General features: G+C 31.3%; 1 pseudogene; it reads left to right on the top strand.

The window, feature by feature from the left end:
* Window positions 1–10,537, top strand: part of LOC133193933 (protocadherin Fat 3-like) — a 43,008-nt pseudogene continuing 32,471 nt past the window's right edge.

Genomic DNA, 10,537 nt, shown 5'->3' with positions numbered 1-10,537 from the left:
ATGGAACGTTCAGCTCCATACTCAAAGACATGTGAAAGTACGGCACCAATCTCGTATGGTGATGTATCCATAGCTAAACGAATAGGTAAAGTAGGATTGTAGTGGCACAAAACTTGTTCCAATTTTCTTTCATTTTCATGATGATTCTTCACATTTGGATGTCTAATTTCACTTCCAGTTGCTCTGTAACAACTCATTTAGTAGTCCAACCAGTGCAGCATGGTCGGGCAGAAATCTATGGTAATTATTCAAGCCTAAGAATGCGCATAGTTGCAACACATTTTCAGGTTTTGGTGCATTATTGACAGCATTTGTTTTCTCACTGAATTTATGTAAACATTCTTTATCTACTACATGCCCGTACACAGTAACTAATTTTGTCTCTAAAGGATTCACATTTTTCCAGATTTTCTCATAAAACGTGTTCTTCAAGTATCTGGATCATAAGGCTGAAAGTCCTCTGAAAGTGTTCTTCATCTGTCGTGCCTGTAATAATCATGTTGTCCAAAATGCATTGAGCTTTTGGAATGTGTGCACAGACTCGATCTATGGCTCTTTGCCAGATGGCAGTCGCGGAAGAAAATCCAAAGGGAAGTCATTTAAAGTGGAAAAGCGGGTACCCTCTTGGGTGTTAATGGTAAGTAAGTTCTTTGATACTTCGTCAACCTCCATCTGCAAGTACGCCCGCGTCAATTCAGTTTTGCTGAAATTCTGTCATGCGCTGAGGGATGCAAACATATCTGCTATCTTTGTAATTGGTGTTGTTATTTTCATGAAAGGATTAAGAGTCACCTTGTAACTACCGCAAATTCTCACTTTGTCGTTTGCCTTAGGTAATCTATGGTACTAATGGGGTAGTTCAGTCACTGAATTCAATAGGCGAGATGACTCCTTTTTGCTTTAATCAGTTGAGTTCCTCTTCTGTCCGAGGCATGAGCGAATATGCAACTTCTCTGGCCTTGGAAAAATTTAAGTAGAACACTATTCTGCATAGTAAGTTTTCCTTTTATGTCCGAGTTTACCGATTCCTGGTTCAAACAGTTTCTAATGCTTCTCTAGAATTTCCGGATAAAGATACAACATTTATTTATAATTATTTTTATAGATATAAATTATCATATAGTAGCGAATTACAATTTCATAGTATTATTCAATGTTTTTTGTTTCAACCATAAAGACTAGGATACAAAAGACAAACCATTTTAATATCCAACTTTTTTTACTTTCGGCTCTTGTTCACAACTATCGGAATTTTAAGTCTGCTTTATCTATTAAAGGTGGGTGAAAATTAAAAAAGAGGTTGACAGGAAACATATAGATATTAATATATAAATATATTTTTAGTGGTTCAAGCTCCCCTTTTCTGGTAGTAAACTTAGTTTTAGAATTCTTGTCTTAATTGTTTTTATCCCTTGAAAACCTTGTACTGATGTTCTTATGACGTTTGGCAGTATCCATACCTATTAAGTATTTCTTGGTGATTTTATGTACTATTTTGTATATAAATCAAACCTCAATCTATGGAGTAGTTAAGTTTTTGTAAAATGTAAATATAGGGATAAAATGCAATATTACGATATTCAAAATCCAATCATTTGATTACAAATGGTTATTTGAGGCATGTCACTCCTGACTCTGGTCAAGGATTTTTCGAGAACAATGTATAATTTAGTTATCTACATGCATGTTTACCATAGCTCAAAATTAAAAAAAATTAAAATGGGACTCAGTGTGATTATTACTGAGGAACAGTATTGAGCAACAAACTTGGCTTTTTTGTCAGATACCAAAGACTTTATCATGAGTGTATTGTTATATTTCAATACTTGTATACAGAACCTCATAGGATTTTTTTGGTGGTATTTTTAAAGAGAAAGTCTAAAATTATTTTGTTCGCAAATAAGACAAATGAGATCCCGCCGCCTGTGTGGTATTAGGTGCTTATTAACTCTCTTTACGTTTATCTGGAATCTCCCTAGTAGTTAAGGTAGTTTATTTGTAATTACGAGGGATGATTAAAAAGTTCGCGAACTAATTGAATTACCTCCATAAAAGAAATAGAATTAGGTTTTAGTATTCATTATTTTTAAAGTAGTCCTCTCCGATTTTAATGCACATCTGCCACCGTTCTGCCCATACGCGAATCACGTAATCCAGGCGATCACGTTACATGCTCCGTAGTGTTCTGTTCACAGAAGCTGACAGATTTTTTCCGAGTCATATATTTCTTACCATGCAAGTTATTTTTTTTATATAAAAAAGAGCATTCCATTTGTCGAAAATGACCAATTCTCGGCAATAGGATGGGTGGATAAGGATATCCTTCCCCAGAATGAGCACGGTGACCATCACAACCCGAGTCCTCTGTCTTGGGAGCGTCGTTTATCCAATGTGGATAAAGTATGGATGCCTTCTTTTATCATATCTGATATGTTTAAAGTCTAAAGTAAACGATATTTTAGGGATTATTCAACTATATTCTAACTGTAACTTGGCGATCTTTCATAACAAATTGTTCAACTAGCGACACATCTCTTTCTAAGCTTGCTTTCACTGGGCAACAGAACAAACGTCATTTTTAATCATCTCCCTTTCTTCACTAAGACAATCAATCCAATTACTGATTAAACTTCTGGCAAGTCTTTTGTCTTCATTAATGTTGTACAAATTATTATATGCTACTGCAAAGGAATTTCAAGATACACGTTAAACTTTACAGCCGTTCGTTGCTCGAGTACGACTGAGTCAACCATTTTTTGTCACAAGTCGCCTACATATTGACATCATTTTCACATTGTGACGTCACAAACATGGAGCAAAACATTACATGACACCTGCTATTTATAGAACATGTGTATGACTATATGTGTGCCAAATTTCATTATGATCTGAATCATAAATGTAAATAAAGAGATAGATCGCAATCTTTTTGATCACCCCTCGAAGTTGTTTATCTTCGTCATTAATAAATGACAATTTTCATCAAAGCATGTTTTCTAGTGTTTTATGGAAGTAAAAAGTAACAAAGCTGTGGGACCAAGGTGGAACTGGTTTCCGCTTATTCTTTACTGTACAGGCATTTGTCTAGCATAAGATAAATGGAGGGCATAAATTAATATATTAATTAAATCCATTATTCATTGTCCCCCAATTTCACTATAGTTATATAATTCCCATATTGATTTCCTTTATCTTTCTTTTCGTGCATTTTGAACCTTTCTCTTCATTGATTAAAATATCCCCATAATATAAGGAAATAAATATTCTCTTTTGGATACTTCCTTTCATGACTTTTCATGCATACGTTTTAAAGTTAGTTACTTTAGAAGATGGTCCAAAAATGGCTACATGTTTGTACGTTCGCCGGATTTAATCTTCCGATGATATAAAAGTGAAATATATCATGTTGAGGTTGTGAAGGTACACGGAGGAAAGCAATAAGCAAAAGTCTATCTAGAGAGCAGAAAGGGAAGAGATTGAAATACTTATTCTATTGAAAATACTAGATGTAAAAATATCTATAATACAGAAAAAAACCTTCTCTTTCTCTTCCTCTTTCTGCAAAGATAAAGGGGGTTCCAAAACCTGACCCCCCCCCCCCCCTTGAATCCGCCAACGGAGTTAAAATTCAACCATTAAGATATTTGCACGCTTATTTCAAAAACCTTTAATTAGGCCAAAGTTTTTATTTTTTTTGGTTTACGATTTTCTATCTGAAAAAAAAAAAAAATGCATTGGGTGGTCGAAAAATGAAAATAAAATTAATTTAGGATTCAACAATTTCATTTTAAAATACCAGCAATGTTGATTTTAATAAAAATAATACACGTCACTTATAAGTTTTATTGTCTAACTCTTTCTATTTAATTTTAATTCATTTCTAACTTTAGACTAAATGTCATTTTTATTTAAGTCTGATTTTTGTTTGTCAATCAGTGATTGGCTCATGATGTGTAACTTCTTTATGTACTCTTCAGTGATATGTGATGTGTTATAAACCTCGGTATCCCCACTAAAAATAAGTGTCCAATTTTGGCCCAACTATTATCTATACGTGTATCCGTGCATGCTAGGTAAAGGTTGGGCATGCACTCTCCAATATTACAGTTTGAATTTAGCCAATCAGGGATTTATCAGCCTATTTTGGGAAACACCACTTTTGGGGAATTGGGAAAAATATCGGCTATTTGATGAAATCAGGAAAAATATAAAAAATATTGCTTACATCATGTATTCAGGTGTTATTCATTTTTAAAAATATCAATTCAGCATGAACTCTAAATTGGGCAACCAAACAGACAATTAAATATGATTTAACTGCATCATACAAGATCAATTATAAATAATTGACAAATAAAACCAAATTTGACTTCAATGAGTATAAAGTATTTATACAACTTAGGGTAGTACATGTGTGTATGAGATTCCAATTTAGGTCATAAGAATCTGGAGATTAAAAAACCTCCTACAAAAAAAGTAAAAGTCTCCTTTTTATGTAAAAATGCACTGAAAATATATTTTTTCTATCTGAAATAATGCCTACAGTTCTTACCATTCACTTTTATATTAATCGAGTAGGTGGAAATAACTTAATAAATCTATTTTATCACACAATATCCTCAGAAAAAAGGAGGAAATTCGGATTAAAAGTCGGCGATGTTGACAGTGTTTTTAAATGTGTTATGACTGTAGCTTTGCTAATTAAATGAGTTAAATAGAGGAAAATTACAGACAATCTGATAATTTCACTTCGCGTTTTTCCAAGATAATTAAATATAAAAGCAATTTTCACCAATTGGGAAAAAATATTGGGCCGAATTTCGGCCCCTGAGAAGGTAAATCCCTGCCAATTGAGACATTGCAGTTGGAGAAAGGGATCATGCATCCAAGATTTTATTCACTTTTCCATGCAGAAAATGTTCTTAAAGTGTGTGTCATTGCTTTCAGTGAGGAATTACCTTGTTACATGACAGAACCGCCATTTTTGGTTTGCACGTGTGTTTATTTACGGTCACCTAAATGTTTGTAAAGGTCTCATATATACATTGTAAATAAGCGCTTATTTGACTAAGATGCATTCTAAAATTAAAAATCCACCAGTTCAGCTGAGAAAAGTCCGGAAAAATATGTCGGAAAAAAGACATTATTTTTATTTTCATGATTGGTGAAAATTAGGGTCGGCGGAATCGTAAACCAAAAGAAAAAAAAAAAACGTTGGCCTTACGTATACCGCAGCGTCATTTTCCACACAAAACATCTTTTTGCATTTCTATCCAGAATTGACTGGTACATACGTATCAAATGAACACCTTTATCTACTTTCTAATATAATCATAAAATGATGATGATGTTGATAAGATAAATGTCTTATCTTAATTTCAAGTCCTGTGTTCATATATCGGTACATTATAATCCGATGGTCATTTCTATCGCCTTTTGACGTGACATTACATTACAAGAAATGACGTTCCTATTGCATTTTCCCATCAAAACACTGCCATTCTACAAGATCTCCTTTTGAAAAAGTATAATAGATATTGAAAAAAGAAAAAAGGCTATAAAAAGCCAAAAGTCTACACTATCTATAATAAAAACCCGTTAATTTTTGTGATGAGGCCATATTTGATGGTTCGTAGATTTAGCTCTTTAAGCTATAAGAGAATTTTGACATACAAGTTTTCTTACAAAAAATAATAGATTTTGAAGTGACCCTATGTTACATTATTGTGTTGTACTCCTGACATCTGATATCGAATTTTATTTAACATTGTTTTAAAAATTATAATACACAATAACCCATTCTTAGTTTGTAAATCAGTTTGTTGATTTGATATTTTTTATCATTTACGGCAATTTTTTTTTTTTATATTTTCAAGACTTCAAAACATGATTATTTGCAATGTGTAATATAATTATATACATTGTATTTAAAAATATGTGTTAAGTGACGAAAACTATTCTCTGAAATAATTGTAAAATATCTGTAATTAGTTGATTGACAAATAGTATCAAATATTTCTTTCAATTTATTTTGTAGTAAAGATATATGAAGATCATTGATAATTATATTAAAACAGTTTCGTAGCACTGCTGACTGCAGTAAAATTAAAAATTAAAACCATAGAAAACAAAAATTCACAAAGTGTTGGTAACATCAAGTAGTAACGAAATTGTGCAATATTTAAAGTCCAATTCTTCATAATTAAAACACATGAAAGTATTTAAACTTGTCTTTATATCTTCCTTTTTATTCCCTATTTGTCTCAAAAAACTAGCTAAAATATATATATAGAAGATGAAATATATTTTACAGTATATTTTCCTTCACAAGACAAACACTGTAAGCAACTGAGGTCAACCAGAAACATTTTACTCATCATTTTTTTCTTTATAATATTCATATTTGATCAGCAATAATTCTTACACCTGACCAAGAGCATATATTGGAGTCTTTAAAGTAGAATTGTGAAGCGAAAATTATATCAGAACTTGTTCTGTCGTTTCAGTGAAGTTGAGGTGGAATTACTTTAAATTTATAACAAATTTTCAGTGTGTTTATTTTTCAAATTCTAAAAAACAAAATCTAAGAAAAGATAAAAACACATCTGAACTGATAAAGTTGAAAAAGAGAAGGATTTTAAAAATTATACTGTCAATAATTTAGAACTTAATAATTCAAATAGATCATTAATTTATTTATTAATATAATTTATTAGATTTTTAATTAAAGAATATTTCTTAGCGCGAGTAGAAGTCTGTTCATCATATAACTTGAATTTTTAAAGAATGTATTGCACTCCTAACCATAAAAATATACATCTGAAACACAGACACACCCTGTAATTTATAAAACTATTTGGTAAAATTGTTATTTGTGTCTTTATTTTCCAAAATAAAAGTCAGAGAATCATATACTGATAAAGGTTTTTTCATGCTTGGGAACAAAACATTAAATGTTGCACTCCTGACATTATTTGGTGAAATTATTTGGTATGCACAGATACTTGACTCTCATTAATGCTGCTTATGAATCATATAGTAGACCATTTTTAAGCTTTAAATTGTTTATTAATTATGTTTTACACTTTAAAAATTCTTTTTTGACTTAATTGTCTTTCAGAATTTTAAAATGTTTTGGTCAACACTAAATTTTTCTGTTGCAGAAATAGTATAACAATTTTTTCAACATCAGCCATGACCACAGCTTGTCAAACAAAAGTTGCTACAGTCTACATTAACAGCTTAATACTTTGAATATTATCAAGAAAGCCTTTATTTCCACCATAAACCATTATTATTCAAATCACAGATCTTCAAAAAATATTGAATTTTCAAAATGTCACGAAAAAGTGTTGCACTCCTGACATTTTTAGTATCATTTTAAGGCATAACATTTTTGTGAATTGAGATATCAATGAGATATTTGGCAGGTGTTTAAACACTATCTTCAGACATATGCTGAGACATAGAAATGTGTTTCCATTACCTGTACTTTTAGTGCAGGTTGAAAAATATGTGTTTGGTCATTTTTTTTAAATTCGCCCTATTCCGAGTTGCGAGCAAATTTGACAGTTTGATATAAAAGTCTTGCATTACAGTTTGCTGAGTGATATTTTGATTTTTCCGTTTTGTATCAGCCAAATCATCAATTCTTTGCTAATAAAAAATCATTATATTGTGATACGTTGTGTAAGAGGAGTAGTGGATGTGATGACTAAAGCCAAATGTACCAAGAATGGCAATGATTCATGTATAGCAATGGAAAACCAAAAAAAATATAGGTCCGATCGAAACATAAAATAGCTAGGTGCAACTTGGCACTGTGTAAAAGAGATTCCAGGAAAGTCTCATAAAATCTTATTCAGTGGTACATTGCACAGGAGGATTTATGGATAAAAGATCTTGGTACCATTTTATACTTGTTATTTGATATTCTCTTCTCATGCTTAGTTTTGTTCTGATAAATATTTTTCCAAATACAAACATCCGGAATAATAGATATCCTTTTCCATCTTTTAATTAAGAAATAGAGATGAAAATAAATGATACCGGTATTAGAAAGACTGAAACCACTTGAATGTATCGGAATATAAACAGTATTGAAAAATTTTAAAGATCTTGAAAATAAAATTGGCAAAAACCTGCACTAAGGACTATTCATTTCTTATCCACAACTACATGTATTTCTGTACCATTGAAAAAAAAATAATGACACTTTCACAGGATCTTTATTACATAGTGCCATTGTGCACCTCTTATTTTACTTTTTGATCAGACACAAATTTCAGGTTTCCAATAGCAAAACATAGACACAGCCATTCTTTCTATAATATTGAGAGAGTACCCATCTTTTATCCGCGTTTCCTCCTATACATGTACCACTGAATAAAATTAAATGATACTTTAACAGAATCTTTATTACAAAGTGCCTTTGTGCACCTCCTATTTGGACAAATACATGGGTTTTGCCAAAGCAGAACATGGACACTGCCATCCCAAATAAGAGGTGAACAATGACTTTATGATAAAGATTCTGTGAAATTCTCATTAATTTTTTTTCAGTGGACACTGCCACGTTGCACTCTTTCTTTAACATTTAACTCCTCCTTCATCACTGAATAAAATATTTGTTTATATTTCGTAGATAGTTTGAGCCATCTATAGCAAAATGCTACATGTACTATACTGGAATGGGAGGGGGTTATCATTTTGTGAGCTCAATGCTCACACTACCTCTAGTTTCGTACAGGAATCAAATGCATGATGTATTAAAAGTTACAGAATATATACATTTAAATAATGTTGGGGTCAAACAAAAAGGCACCAAGAATCGGAATAAAAGTCACAATATGTTTATATATAGAGACAGTGTGTGTCAAACAGGGGAAAAATATGGAATTCTTTCATAAATACAGATAGGAAATAAATTGTATACCCCCTTTTATTTAAATACACTGCATGAACCAGATATTGTCTACAAATGTATTAAATCTATGAATGATCGAAGCAGTTCAAAAGACTTTACTTAAATTAAAATATGATTCATACCGACTTGTCACAAACATTAAAATGAATCATTGTTAGGTAACCAAACACAGTTATTTACATTTCAAAAAATGGTTACCCTTCTTCGCAAATACATGTATGCAAAGAAATACTAACAAATCTTCATCTAAATTATAAGTTCTAATTAACAATGGATAAGAGTACAAAAATTTAACAGAAAATAAAACGAGAAGAATAGTGATACTGGTTCTCCATAGACATCATATGTATGTGATGTTATTTTATTAGAAAATTCACATTTAAGAATAAATTCCAGTGCATAGCATAACCTTGCAAAGTAATTTCTCAATGCATCATTAAATGGGTAATGACATAGTATTTTCCTAAACATAATAACGCATTAAAACATCAATGAAAAAAATGCCCCTCCTCCAAAAAAATTTAAAAAAAAAAACAAACATACAAATGAAAAACAAAATCGGCGTTGATGTTTGAAACTTTTATGATCAAATTGACTATTTCGTCCTGATTCTAGAGGAATTGTTGGATTTACTCCTCAAGCTGGTTGAAAAAATGGAGGCTTTAATTTCAATGAGGGTACAGATATAAATAGTTCATAATGGCCATTGATATAAATTGAATGGAATTTATGTCAACGACCTGTTGAATTGCTAGTCTGAGTAAATTGGACCAAACTTCTCTTAAATCAAAACAAAGTTCGCCATTTTTCAAGGAACATCAAAAGGGCATAGCCATTCATTAATACAAATTTTATGAGCACTGATGATAAGTTCTGCGTCGTCAGAGGACGTTTTGTTTAACCGACGCGTTCTTTGTCGAAGATTTAGGAACATTTTTAAATGTACACATGTTTAAGTTTTTGTTCTTCACAAAAAGTCTTTCTTCTGAAAAATTAAATATTACAATGCACCAGGTTTACCGATGATTTTTGTTTATATAACTTAGGAAAATGTCTCCAATCAGAAGAAAATATTCTTTCTTCGAATAAGAACAAACTAAACAAAAGTAATGTACAAACATTAAAATAATATTTGAGTTCTTTCAATAATTGATCACAAATTTAAATGATTTACATAAGACGGCAGAGTAGGAAAGACATTCTCAGAAAAATCACAGCTTTACTTCTTATTTACCTGTAATTTCAGGTCTACACGTATTCTTGCTTTTGTCGTAGAACCCGAACCATCGCATTCTTATAGATGCTCAGCACACCTATGCATATTGTTAATAACTGCATAATGCATAACTGCATGGAGAAAAGAATGCCCACATAATGTTCTTGATAAAGAAGATTCTTTCACATAGATTAAAAAACCCTTCGTGAAAAAGCTTTGATTTTTAATCCTGGAATATGATAAATTTTATATTCATTTCATTAGATTTTCTATTCGTTTATTCTACTGCCGTAAAACTCAAACTTTGAATTCTGTTTGTCTTTGTCTTAAAAATGGAAAAAAGAAATGTTGATATGCCAAACAAACCAATGATTGATTTAAAAGAAAGAAAAAAA

Source organism: Saccostrea echinata, unplaced genomic scaffold (genome assembly GCF_033153115.1).
Source record: "Saccostrea echinata isolate AGI-Se365-2 ecotype Australia unplaced genomic scaffold, CSIRO_AGI_Sech_v1 ptg000028l, whole genome shotgun sequence".
In the NCBI taxonomy this organism is placed as follows: domain Eukaryota; kingdom Metazoa; phylum Mollusca; class Bivalvia; order Ostreida; family Ostreidae; genus Saccostrea; species Saccostrea echinata.
This window is presented reverse-complemented; position numbering and strand designations above follow the sequence as displayed.